General features: G+C 47.3%; 1 long non-coding RNA gene across 1 annotated transcript in view; it reads right to left on the reverse strand.

Annotated features, from left to right (window-relative positions):
* Positions 1 to 909: 909 nt before the first annotated feature.
* LOC144271452 (uncharacterized) overlaps positions 910 to 14,224 on the reverse strand; it is a 32,968-nt gene continuing 19,653 nt past the window's right edge. The window contains exons 3-5 of the long non-coding RNA XR_013347352.1: positions 1,969 to 2,042; positions 1,078 to 1,181; positions 910 to 950 (exon numbers count right to left, since the gene is read on the reverse strand). This is a non-coding gene — a long non-coding RNA (uncharacterized LOC144271452). The remainder of the gene's footprint in view (positions 951 to 1,077; positions 1,182 to 1,968; positions 2,043 to 14,224) is intronic.

A 14,224-nucleotide genomic window follows, 5' to 3' on the forward strand; every position in this document is an offset into this window, starting at 1 on the left:
CCTCTGTCAGTAGCTGCAGCCACTCGAAGAACAAGATGGCTGAGGGAAATTCACCTGCAAAGGGCTAGTGCAGTGTCAACTCACTGGGGTGAATATCCCACCCCATAGGGAGCTCTTGTTGGGTAGGAGAACTTTTCTCTTAGGCTGGGTTAGCAGGTCAGCAGCATAATGTGACAGCTGCATCTTCATATGATACAAATGCAATGTTTTAAAAAATGAAAGCTGAAAATATGCAGATTAGAGCAGAAGTGGAGGCAAGGCCACAGTGTGGTGGAATACAGGGTTTTGGGGTTTTTTGCACGCTTGTGATTTTCTCCCATTCCTGCATATACAGCGGAGGGTAGGGATGTTAACCATTATTAATAATGAGCATTAGGCTGGAATGGTCACTTTACCACCAGCCCTGGCAAAGGGCAGTGTTTACTATGCTGTCCCTGGTGCAGAGTGAGATGCTAGCCAGTGCCCTGGGGGGCAGAGCTCAGATCCTGTCCCTTCCCTACCATCCACCTGCACAGGAGGGAAGGGCTTAGTGGCTCTGAATTACCTGCTGTCTTCCTCCTGCTGCAACCTGGCACAGGTAGCCAATGCAAAGGAGTGAGGGACCTCTTCCACTCCCTTACTCCCTTGTGCCACTGGGCCATGAGTTAGACCTTATGTAGCACTTTGAAAGGGGCTTTACAGAGATATCTATGACGCATGGTTCCCAGCCTGAAGGGATTACAATCAAAAGCCTCAACCTGGCTAAGGGTGGATTGGGGCCACGCAGATCCCACTGCAGGATCAGGGCTTTTATTAATGGATGGTTGTTCACATATATTTGAAAGCATTGCTGTTCACCGTTTCCTTTCTTTTTTTCTCTTTTATTGCCAGTTCTTTAAATTACAGAGATGAGATCTCCTCTCGTCTCTTGTCCACAGATCCATTAAACAAAGCATCCAAGCAATCCATATCTATTAAATAAAACAGTAAGAAAAGATAAACACATTGAAACTGCCATCCATTTATGCCTGCTGTTCCGAGGCAAACATAAGGATCAAATTAAAGAGGAAAAGCAAGAGGGGAGAAGAAGACAATTACCTCAATGTGTCCCAGTGGCGTTCTCTGATAAGTGTGATAAGAGAATTAAGCATCATTTCGATACACTCTGCCTAGTTATGAGGTGTTTGCACGGCACAAAGCCACTAAGCAAAGTAAAAGAAAGAGGAAGAAGAAGAAAAACAAGTAAATCCAGGTGACTCCGCTGACCTGCCCACAGCAGCATCACCCAGAACCCAGATCTCCTCTGGCTATTCTCTATGCTCCTAGGGCCCAAGCTTGTGAGGTGCTGAGAGCCTTCTGCAAGATACTCAATGGCTTCAACTCCCATTACTTTAACTAGGGAGCTGAAGGCACTCAGCCCCTGACAGAATCAGACGTCTAAGAAAAGACTTAACGGGCCAGATTCTGATCTTGACTCCAGTCCCTGGCAGGGGAAGGGGGATGGAAAGGTGGCAGCTGAGGACGACTCCCGAGCAGGCTTGCCCAGGTCTATGCCATGTGAATGCCAGAGGGCACAGGAGAGGATGGGAATTCCAGAGATGGGAGAGGAGCTGGAGTGATCGCCAGCTCTCCGAATGGCCCTTGGAGGCAAGTTCAAGTTGCCAGCACAAGTTCCATCCCTGAGGAGCTCTGGAGCAGCTGAGGGTCCAGCCCTAAACTATCATCCGATTGACAGAATATGTATAACCCCTTTGTATATCAACTGTAACTTTGCCACCAGGGGCCTGGTTCCACCCCCACCCCCGCACCAATTTTACACCACTGTAACTTCATTTCCCACAATGGAGCTGGTCCTGATTTATCCCAGCAAGAGGAGACTCAGACCCTATGCATTTATGCTTTTCACACAGTCCTTCATGGAGGACAAACATCTTCCTTCTATTCCGAGTATCATTCTATCTAGACATGCAAAATATTAAACTCGCTGACCCTGGAAATCTCCTCCTTCCACATCCCGAAGCTGATCCTTCTTGGTAATGGAAGAAAAATAATGAATGCAGCGCCTGTAGCAGGTTACAAATTCAAGGTTATTGCCTCCGAGTCACTGGCTGGCATCTAAAGGTAACTTCCCCTGACGGAATTATGAGTTTATTAGGCATGTGAGACATTCCTGCAGCGTGAACAGGCAACACGAAGGCAGATTCACAGATTCATAAATACTAAGGTCAGAAGGGACCGTTATGATCATCTAGTCCGACCTCCTGCACAATGCAGGCCACAGAATCTCACCCACCCACTCCTGCGAAAAACCTCTCACCTATGTCTGAGCTATTGAAATCCTCAACTTGTGGTTTAAAGACTTTAAGGAGCAGAGAATCCTCCAGCAAGTGACCCGTGCCCCATGCTACAGAGGAAGGCGAAAAACCTCCAGGGCCTCTTCCAATCTGCCCTGGAGGAAAATTCCTTCCCAACCCCAAATATGGCGATCAGCTAAACCCTGAGCATATGGGCAAGATTCACCAGCCAGATAATTCTTTCCTGGGTAACTCAGATCCCACCCCATCTAATATCCCATCACAGGCCATTAGGCCTATTTACCGTGAATATTTAATTACCAAAACCATGTTATCCCATCATACCATCTCCTCCATAAACTTATCGAGTTTAATCTTAAAGCCAGATAGATCTTTTGCCCCCACTGCTTCCCTTGGAAGGCTATTCCAAAACTTCACTCCTCTGATGATTAGAAACCTTTGTCTAATTTCAAGTCTAAACTTCCTGGTGGCCAGTTTATATCTATTTGTTCTTGTGTCCACATTGGTACTAAGCTTAAATAATTCCTCTCCCTCTCTGGTATTTATCCCTCTGATATATTTATAGAGAGCAATCATATCTCCCCTCAACCTTCTTTTAGTTAGGCTAAACAAGCCAAGCTTCTTGAGTCTCCTTTCATAAGACAAGTTTCCTCATAAGACACAAACCCTCGGCCGGCGATTGCTCAGCATCCCTCTCCTGTCCAATTGGCAGCCCCAAGATTTGTACAGTGTATTGCTGCTACTTCAAATCAGAGTTTCTAAAAGTTGAGACTCCTCTCTCCCCCAGTCGGCTATTTACCTTGCTTAGCTGTTTATAAATCGCCTAGTACCTTAGAACTGCCACTTAGTTCTTTCCTGTTAAACAAAATATTTTCTTTGACGAAGACTCCTGAGACAGCCCGGATTGCAGGGCTCCTAGGAGTGAATAGAAGCAGAAGTTCCCCGAAGTATCAGGGCAAGTCAACACTTAAAACGCTGCGTCAGCGCAGCTGGGTGGCTGTAATGCTTTAATGAAGATGCTGTCAGCCAGGGGTGGGCAAACTTTTTGGCCGGAGGGCCCCGTAAGGGTTCCAAAAGTGGATGGAGGGTCTTAAATTGCTCCCCGTAGGAATGTGCTACTGACTGTGTACTACTCCCGGCTGCCAGTCCTGGTGCTCTGAGCGGCACGGTAAGGGGGCGGGGAGGTTGGATAAGGGGCAGGAGGTCCTAGGGGGCAGTCAGGGGACAGGGAGCAGGGGGGGTTGGATAGGCTTGGGAGTCCTGGGGTATGTGTCAGGGGGTTGAGGGGAGGTGGATAGGGGGCGGGGCAGTCAGGGGACAGGGAGCAGGGGGGGTTGGATAGGCTTGGGAGTCCTGGGGTATGTGTCAGGGGGTTGAGGGGGGGTGGATAGGGGGCGGGGCAGTCAGGGGACAGGGAGCAGGGGGGGTTGGATAGGGGGTGGGGTCCCAGAGGGGTGGTTAGGGTCGGGGGGTCCCAGGAGGGGGCAGTCAGGGAACAAGGAACGGGGGGGGGTTGGATGGGTCAGGGGTTGTGAGGGGGGCAGTCAGGGGGCGGGAAGTGGGAGGGGGCAGATAGGGGGTGGGCGCCAGGCTGTTTAGGGAGGCACAGACTTTCCTACTGGGGTGCAGTGTATTAAAGTGCTCCTCGTAGGAATGTGCTACTATGGTGTACTACTTACCGCTGCCAGTCCTGGTGCTCCGTAAGTAGCTCGTTCCTACGGGGAGCACTTTAATACACTACACCCAGCGGGTCTTGCAGCCATGCTGCCCAGCAGGAGCTCGCAGCCCCGTTGCCCAGAGCGCTGGCGGCACGGCGAGCTGAGGCTGTGGGGGAGGGGCCAGGGGCTAGCCTCCCAGGCCGGGAGCTCAAGGGCCGGGCAGGATGGTCCCACGGGCTGGATGAGGCCCACGGGCCGTAGTTTGCCCACCTCTGCTCTAAGCCGATGGGAGAGAGTTCTCCAGTCGGTGTGGTTAATCCACCTTCCCGAGAGGAAGAAGCTACGTCAGTGGAAGAAGTCTTCCGCCAGCATAGCGCCGTCTACACGGGGGGTTAGATTGGTATAACTAAGTCGCTCAGGGGTGTGTGGATTTTTCACATCCCCAAGTGACCTAGCTGTACGGGTATAGGTCTGCAGTGTAGACCAGACCTCAGATTCAGTGGATATGACATCCCTTCTCTTCTCAATCCTCAGAACCTTGAAGCAAGAGTCACTTTCCTGCTCTACCAATAAATGGCTCGGCTTTTTAAAGAGACCCCTCCCCAGCTTCTCATTTTGGGCCTGCAGTTCTGACCCCTCAGATGACTACTGGAGCAACTCATTGTATGCAGACAGCTGCCTCCATGATTTGCAGGGGCAACCATATAGTCAGACACGTAGTTAATTGGGTTGCAAAATCACTTCCATATTCACAGAAAATTCCAGGCCCTTAACATCAATTAATCATGTTTTTAAAGTTGCTGATTTATATGCTGATAGGACTGACTGCCTGGTCAGTGTGAGGTGTACAGAGGTCAAATATACCCTGAATATATATTGTTAATAAGTTACTATAACTCCCTTTCTGCTTCAATCAGGAAACAATCAGCCTATTCCACACTCCATGACAAGCAAGATTTAAGCAATCACCTCTTTGCCTCAGTCAGGAATAATTGTGTCCTGATTTGAAAAGTACTGTCCAAAGTAAAAGAAGATGTGAAAAGAACCTGGGGTTAAAATTAGTAAGCTAATGCTCCTGAAATGATCATCACCTTTTTGGCAAATCCGAGAGGGACATGACCTCCTTGCAAATCAAGAACCACCTGTACTGATCTCTGGCAAGGAGCTTAAGATGGTCTGATTGTATATTAAGTTTCTGTTCATCACTGGCAATCTTCTCCTGTTATCACAAATTTTGGTGGCTACATGATCATGGGCCATGTAGTGGCATTCCTTGGTACACACATTTTGGAATTCTTTGGTCTTCCTTTCTTATATGTCCCTACCAAGTGAGCCAATGAAATCAAACCCATAAGGTCTTTAAAACATCTAAAACTGTCTTTCACCCATTAAATGGGATTAGCTTTTTAAAAATTCTATACTGAAGTTCAGGGCTGGCCTCTCACTCTGATACGGTAAAATTTTCAAAAGTGCCAAAGTCACTTAGGAGCCTAAGTCCCATTTTCAGTGTCGTAAGCACTTCAGGGGTCAGATTTTCAAAGGTATATAGACAGGGGAAGAAGCAGACACCCAGTGGGATTTTCAATAGTGCCTAACCAGCTCAGGTGTTTCTTTGAAAATCCTGCTAGGCACCTGACTGCTATTCAGACACCCAAATACCTTTGAAAATCTGGAGCCTAAAAAACCTAAGTCTCACTGAACATCAATGGGACTTAGGGTCCTGAAGGTAAAATTTTCAAAAGCATCTGAGCAACTTTTTAGAAGTATAAGTCCCATTTTCAAAAGTGACTTAGGTACATAGGAGCCAAAGAAGGATTGACTTTCAATTAGCTACTAACGCCCAGATTTGTAAAGGTGTTTAGGCATTTCTGTGCTCAGCATTGAAATTCCTAACTGATTTAGAAGCCTAAATATCATTTTCAAGAGGGTTGGAGACATTTAGGAGCCTAAATCCAATTCACAGTCAATGGAGCCCAAAATCCTTTTAAAATGAGACTTAGGTGTTGCAGTACTGAGAGCCACAATGCCTAAATATCTTTACAAATCTGGGCCTATGTGCTTTTGAAAATTTTGCCCTAAGTCTCTTTTGAAAATAGGGCTTAGGCTCTTTTGAATACATTATCCCTAGTAGCTTATTTTCTCAAACTGATGCAAAATTTACCTTAGGGCTTGTCTACATGAACACTTCGTTTGCGGCAAGCTGGGGGGTAATCTACCCCGCACTTGCTTGCCATGCTCTAAGTGTCTGGGTGGACCCTGCTGCCGTACACTGTTCCCCAGTGTGCTTTAATCTATTCCTGTTTCAAAGCAGGATTTTCAAACCCACTGTAATGGGTCCTTCAAATGCTTTGGCCGATTCTGCATTAGCAACTAAACCATTTTCTACTCCAGTTGAGGGAGCACTGGAATCCTGGTTAACACCTGTTGTCAGACATGGGTCCATTTTCCTAGAGTAGCTAGTCAAACACTGAGGTCTGTCCTTCGCTCTGTCATCTTGGCCACCCTGACTAGTAATAAGGTGGCTGTGGAAGCATTTTGTTACCACTTACTACGCCAGTGCTATGCCTCTCCTTACCCGAAAGCCGTGGGGGTGCCGGAGTCTGGAGGGGAGAAGCTCTCTTGCTCCGATACGGGCACTGGTGTCTTTTCAGTCTCTGCTCCCAGGTTTTATTTTTACCTGCTCAGATGTAAGGAGGGAGGACATTGGGGCAGAGCTGGCTGTCAAATGCAGGAATGAGACAGGAAGCATTTGAATTGGTTTGGGTCTCAGTGACTGGCCAGGCAGGCTCACAGCCATCCTCCTGCTGCTCTCTTAATGAGCCTGAACTCAAGCCGGACATCTCTAATGGCAGGAAAGGGATCTTCAGGCTGGATTCCAATAGCCAGGGATAAAACACTTTCTTGCAAACCCATCAGAGGGCAGGACATACCCCTCAGGCTTCTGCCGCTCCCAAACCAGCCCCTTTCCTACCTGCCTTAGTACTTGATTGCTCCTGCAAATGAGTTACTTTGACCTAACCTGTTGGTACCGACTGCAGACTCAACATTGGGCCATAAACTGCAGGTACAAGATTGAGGCTGGACAGCAAAAAGCTGCTTTCTGCTACCTCTGACCACCTCCATGCCTGCTACAGATCCCTGATTGCACTCCCCTTCCTTCTGTCTGTGTCGTGCTCTCACGACTGCATCCCCGTGCTATGGAATTTGGGATCCTGGCAGAGGCTGGCTACATTTAATCCGTGTGATGAGCGTGAGAGAACAGTACTGCAGCAGCTCTGTGCAGGACAAGCTTTCTTTCCTGAATGATTGTAACTCACGGAGGTTATCTGAGGTTGGAAAAACAGTGGGGACAAGTAGATCTAAGAACATCACCTCCTTTTTTCATGGAGCACCGCAGCCTGCTTCTGGCAGTCTGGGGGTAAGGAATCTCTTGTGCAATGACTCCCAGTTCCCACTCCCCCACCTCTGAGGTCTTGGAGAAAGTCTTGATCACGGTCTTCATACAAGCAGCCAGTATCGGAGACAGATAGCAACCATCCAGGGAATTTCTCTCTCAGACGCCAGACGCACTGGATAGCAGGTTGTGTGGAGACTCTACCCATCATAACTACGGATAGTGAACAGTCACCATCACCTGTTCATAGACGTATGAAACATCTCTCTCTCCCCTCCCAGTATTTGAGATCATGTTAGTAATTTAATCCAAGCCGAAGCGATCTTGGAATAAAAGACATACACCATGCTCTCCATCAGTACCAGAAGCAATGGTTCCTGAAGAGTCTAGAATGGCATGTCTCCACAGCACCTATTAGGGGATGCTCTCCTCCAGCCAGTGGGAAAGGAGGCCCCAGACCAAGAACGTGGAGTAGCTTGGGTTGTCCTGTGCAGGGTGGGTTGAAGGACATTGAAGAGGCTTCTGGGACTGAGATTATGAACACGTCCACCTGGTAGTCGCAGGAGCTGGGATTGTTCTCCTTAGGCTGGGGATGAGGCAGGGCATACTGTGCTCCAGCAGGGCCATGAAATAAACCTCTCAGAAAACTTGGAAAAGAGTCACTAAAGTAGGCTTCAGAGTAGCAACCGTGTTAGTCTGTATCCGCAAAAAGAAAAGGAGGACTTGTGGCACCTTAGAGACTAACACATTTTTTTGTAGCTCATGAAAGCTTATGCTCAGATAAATTTGTTAGTCTCTAAGGTGCCACAAGTCCTCCTTTTCTTTTTGTAAAGTAGGCTTCAGTCCTAGCCAGGAGTGGGCTGAGGACCAGAGCTCCTAATTGCCCTGTTACACAGGGGGGCACTATTTAGCTCCTATTCTCCTCTGTCCCATAGAGCTACATCCCCCACTCTCATTTACCATTGGGGTAACGGGGTTGCTGTAAAACTCACAAGGAATCTTGCCCAGAAGGTCGCTTTCAGACAGGCCAACTCTCTGGGTGTGATTCTCCTCTCCTTTCACCGCTCTAACCCCCATGTCTCTCCATTGGCTTCAGTGGCATTACTGCAAACTTATGGCAGCGTAAGTGACAGCAGAATCAGACTCCCAGTGTTCAGCCTCTGATGACAGACTGAGATTATGAGTGGGTTCGGCCTCCCACCTTTACAGTGAGCTTGGAGCGGGAACGTGATTAGGGAGCGAGTGTGGCACATAACCTGTGAATACCAAGAGGAAATCGCTTAAGGAATGCTTCAAGCCTCACCTTTCATGAGAACAAAAAAATCCCCACCCCTCTTACCCTGACATTCACTTTTGGTGAATAACACCTCGTGATGGAGAGAGAAAGGATTCAAGCTAGAGAGCATGGGTCCTGGGATCAACTGTCTGAAATAACAGAAAGAAAAGGAGGACTTGTGGCACCTTAGAGACTAACCAATTTATTTGAGCATAAGCTTTCGTGAGCTACAGCTCACTTCATCGGATGCGTGCTGTGGAAAATACAGAAGATGTTTTTATACACACAAACCATGAAAAAATGAAAAGGAGTACTTGTGGCACCTTAGAGACTAACCAATTTATTTGAGCATGAGCTTTCGTGAGCTACAGCTCACTTCATCAGATGCATACCGTGGAAACTGCAGCAGACTTTATATATACACAGAGAATATGAAACAATACCTCCTCCCACCCCACTGTCCTGCTGGTAATAGCTTATCTAAAGTAATCATCAGGTTAGGCCATTTCCAGCACAAATCCAGGTTTTCTCACCCTCCACCCCCCCACACAAATTCACTCTCCTGCTGGTGATAGCCCATCCAAAGTGACAACTCTTTACACAATGTGCATGATAATGAAGTTAGGCCATTTCCTGCACAAATCCAGGTTCTCTCACTCCCTCACCCCCCTCCAAAAACCCACCCCCATACACACACAGACTCACTCTCCTGCTGGTAATAGCTCATCCAAACTGATCACTCTCCAAGTTTAAATCCAAGTTAAACCAGAACATCTGGGGGGGGGGGGGTAGAAAAAAACAAGAGGAAATAGGCTACCTTGCATAATGACTTAGCCACTCCCAGTCTCTATTTAAGCCTAAATTAATAGTATCCAATTTGCAAATGAATTCCAATTCAGCAGTTTCTCGCTGGAGTCTGGATTTAAAGTTTTTTTGTTTTAAGATAGCGACCTTCATGTCTGTGATTGCGTGACCAGAGAGATTGAAGCGTTCTCCGACTGGTTTATGAATGTTAAATGGGTGTTTATCACTACAAAAGGTTTTCTCTCCCCCCACCCCACTCTCCTGCTGGTAATAGCTTGTCTAAAGTGATCATTCTCCTTACAATGTGTGTGATAATCAAGGTGGGCCATTTCCAGCACAAATCCAGGGTTTAACAAGAAGGTCTGAGGAACAAGGGGGGAGGGAGGATTAAACAAGGGGAAATAGGTTACTTTTTATAATGACTCAACCATTCCCAGGCTCTATTCAAGCCTAAATTAATTGTATCCAATTGGAATTAATTTTCACATTGGATACAATTAATTTAGGCTTGAATAGAGACTGGGAATGGTTGAGTCATTATAAAAAGTAACCTATTTCCCCTTGTTTATTCCTTTCTCCCGCCCCCCCCCCCACTGTTCCTCAGACGTTCTTGTTAAACCCTGGATTTGTGCTGGAAATGGCCCACGTTGATTATCATACACATTGTAAGGAGAGTGATCACTTTAGATAAGCTATTACCAACAGGAGAGTGAGTTTGTTGGGGGGTGGGGAGAAAACCTGGATTTGTGCTGGAAATGGCCCACCTTGATTATCATACACATTGTAAGGCTAGATAAGCTATTACCAGCAGGAGAGTAGGGTGTGGGGGGGAGACAAAACCTTTTGTAGTGATAAACACCCATTTTTTCATGGTTTGTGTATATAAAAACATCTTCTGTATTTTCCACAGTATGCATCCGATGAAGGGAGCTGTAGCTCACGAAAGCTCATGCTCAAATAAATTGGTTAGTCTCTAAGGTGCCACAAGTACTCCTTTTCTTTTTGCGAATACAGACTAACACGGCTGCTACTCTGAAACCTGAAATAACAGAATTATATAGTTGGACAAGATGATTACATACTGTGCTCCGTGTGTACCAACAAAACACCCCAGGCAGACTGGGAAATAGACACACACAAAATCTGCCACAGCTGCACCTCCAAAAGCAACCAGTGACCCCAGCTGGAAAGGTCATTCCTTTCTCGTAGTTCAGCTGTTTCCAGTTTTCTGCTAAGTCCTTTAACCACCTTTGTTGTCAATGGCCTTCATACATCCACAGAGACAAACACAGGCTCATAGTGACCCGTGAACAATGCACTTGGACTCACACACTCATCTACACGTAAGCTTTGTCTACACTGGACTTTCGTCGGTAAAACATTTGTCACTCGGGGTGTGAAAAAAAACCACACCCCCCCCCAAAAAAGACAAAAGTTTTACTGACGAAAAGCACAGGAGTGAACAGCACTTTGTCGGCAGGAGGCTCTTCTGCCGCCAATGCCGCTCGTTGGGCGTGGCATGTTTTTGTCGGTGGGGATGCTCTCTCCTGCCGACAAAGAGCGGCTACACTGTGCACCTTTTAGTGGCATGTCTGTGCCACGTCTGTGCTAAAAGGTGCGTAGTGTAGACATAGCCTAAGACATCTTTGCCCCTCAAACACACAGGCATTCACTCCATCAAGCAAAAGCACAATCACAGATTTAGGCTATGTCTGCCCTACAGATCTTACTGCAGCACAGCTAAACTGCTACAAGGTCTCCCCTGTAGCCGCTCTTTGCCAGCGGGGGAGAGCTCTCCTGCGGGCATAATTAAACCACCCCCAACGCACAGAGTTAGCTATGTTGGCAGGAGAGTGCTGTCCGCACCAGCTCTTTTGTCGGTGAAACTTATGTCCGTCAGAGGGGTGGTTTTTTTCACACCCCTGGCTGATAAAAATTTTACCGACAAAAGTGCTAGTGTAGACAAAGCCTTAGAGCTACACACACACACACACAAAAGACATAACGTACACAATCACAAAACTCAGCCTGCCCCACCCAATTATATACACACAAGCTCTTTGGGACAGTGACCATCCTTTTGTACAGCACCTAACACAACGGAGTCCTGGTCTATGACCACACACTAATAATAATATAAAGGCAGCCGCATGTCCACATGCGTCGTTCACACATGTACACTCAAAAGGATTGATTCATCCCGAAAATAAGCAGGTGGTAGCACTGGAAGTGGATATGGGATGACAATGATTGAGTAGTGATGGTGTGATGCTCAGGAGGGGCTTAATCTTAAACCCACTGAAGCCAGTGGAAAGACTCCCATTGATTTCAATAGGCCTTAGATCAGTCCATTAGAGGTCAAGTCTTCCTGCATGTGCCTGTCTGAGATGAGTCAGAAGGCGCATGGATTGATACTGCATCTTGGGTTTAGTGGGAATGTGACAGGGTGGTTGCATTACGCTGGGGACAGGGGTGAAAATCATAGAAGTGTTGGGCAGATGGTTTGGTACTGCTGGGGGTCACAGGCATGGAGATGTGTTGTTCTGTTTGAGTGAGGAGGGCGGTGGTGATGGGCTTGGGGAGGTGCAACTAAAAGGTGCAATTTGAAACATGTTTAGTTAAACCAGTGCAAACTCCAGTGTGGACATTTTTAATTTGATTTAAATCTAGCTCACAGCTGTTTCACTTAGTTCTGCTGACAAATTTACAGGCACAAGCTCACCCGATAGAATCGATTTGAAACCCAGCTTTCTGTCCCCCCACAATGGTTTTGTGTCGATTTAAGTGCATCTTCGGTGTGTGCACATGGCCCAGGGGCATCCATAATTCTGCCAATGCAGAGTGTGTTTTGATTTTGTGTTACGAGGACATTTTGGCAACTGTGTGATGTATGCACTTGGAATGTCACTGATCTCCTGGAAGTTCCATCTTCACTGCAGTGACCCAAAGGTTAGCAGCCGCAACTCGGATACTTTAGCCCTGTGTCAAGGAAGAGAGATGTCAGGGCTCCAGCCTTAACCTCACTGATAATGTAGAAGAAGACACCATGACCTTCATTCAGGTTTCCTTAGCAAAATTAAGCCATGGTCCTTATACAATGGTTGGCAGTAACACAGAGTAACCCCAAGGCCCTAGCAGGGAAGGGACAGTAATTCACTGTCACCGTTCAGCTTTCCTTATACACTATGTTAACCAGAGTGCTTCCGCCGACGTGCACGGGCTGAAATTGTGGAAAAGCAGCATCACTTGCCCCATAACCTCAGCCATGCGGAACACAATGCCATCCACAGCCTCAGAAACAACTCTGACATCATAATCAAAAAGGCTGACAAAGGAGGTGCTGTTGTCATCATGAATAGGTCGGAATATGAACAAGAGGCTGCTCGGCAGCTCTCCAACACGAGTTTCTACAAGCCATTACCCTATGATCCCACTGAGAGTTACCAAAAGCAACTACAGCATTTGCTCAAGAAACTTCCTGAAAAAGCACAAGATCAAATCCGCACAGACACACCCCTGGAACCCCGACCTGGGATATTCTATCTACTACCCAAGATCCATAAACCTGGAAATCCTGGGCGCCCCATCATCTCAGGCATTGGCACCCTGACAGCAGGATTGTCTGGCTATGTAGACTCCCTCCTCAGGCCCTATGCTACCAGCACTCCCAGCTACCTTCGAGACACCACTGACTTCCTGAGGAAACTTCAATCCATCGGTGATCTTCCTGATAACACCATCCTGGCCACTATGGATGTAGAAGCCCTCTACACCAACATTCCACACAAAGATGGACTACAAGCCGTCAAGAACACTATCCCCGATAATGTCACGGCTAACCTGGTGGCTGAACTTTGTGACTTTGTCCTTACCCATAACTATTTCACATTTGGGGACAATGTATACCTTCAGATCAGCGGCACTGCTATGGGTACCCGCATGGCCCCACAGTATGCCAACATTTTTATGGCTGACTTAGAACAACGCTTCCTCAGCTCTCGTCCCCTAAAGCCCCTACTCTACTTGCGCTATATTGATGACATCTTCATCATCTGGACCCATGGAAAAGAAGCCCTTGAGGAATTCCACCATGATTTCAACAATTTCCATCCCACCACCAACCTCAGCCTGGTCCAGTCCACACAAGAGATCCACTTCCTGGACACTACAGTGCTAATAAACAATGGTCACATAAACACCACCCTATACCGGAAACCTACTGACCGCTATTCCTACCTGCATGCCTCCAGCTTTCACCCTGACCACACCACACGATCCATCGTCTACAGCCAAGCTCTGCGATACAACCGCATTTGCTCCAACCCCTCAGACAGAGACAAACACCTACAAGATCTCTGTCAAGCTTTCTTACAACTACAATACCCACCTGCGGAAGTAAAGAAACAGATTGATAGAGCCAGAAGAGTTCCCAGAAGTTACCTACTACAGGACAGGCCTAACAAAGAAAATAACAGAACGCCACTAGCCGTCACCTTCAGCCCCCAACTAAAACCCCTCCAACGCATTATTAAGGATCTACAACCTATCCTAAAGGATGACCCAACACTCTCACAAATCTTGGGAGACAGGCCAGTCCTTGCCTACAGACAGCCCCGCAACCTGAAGCAAATACTCACCAACAACCACATACCACACAACAGAACCACTAACCCAGGAACTTATCCTTGCAACAAAGCCCGTTGCCAGTTGTGCCCACATATCTATTCAGGGGACACCATCACAGGGCCTAATAACATCAGCCACACTATCAGAGGCTCGTTCACCTGCACATCCACCA

Source organism: Eretmochelys imbricata, chromosome 10, assembly GCF_965152235.1.
Source record: "Eretmochelys imbricata isolate rEreImb1 chromosome 10, rEreImb1.hap1, whole genome shotgun sequence".
NCBI lineage: Eukaryota > Metazoa > Chordata > Testudines > Cheloniidae > Eretmochelys > Eretmochelys imbricata.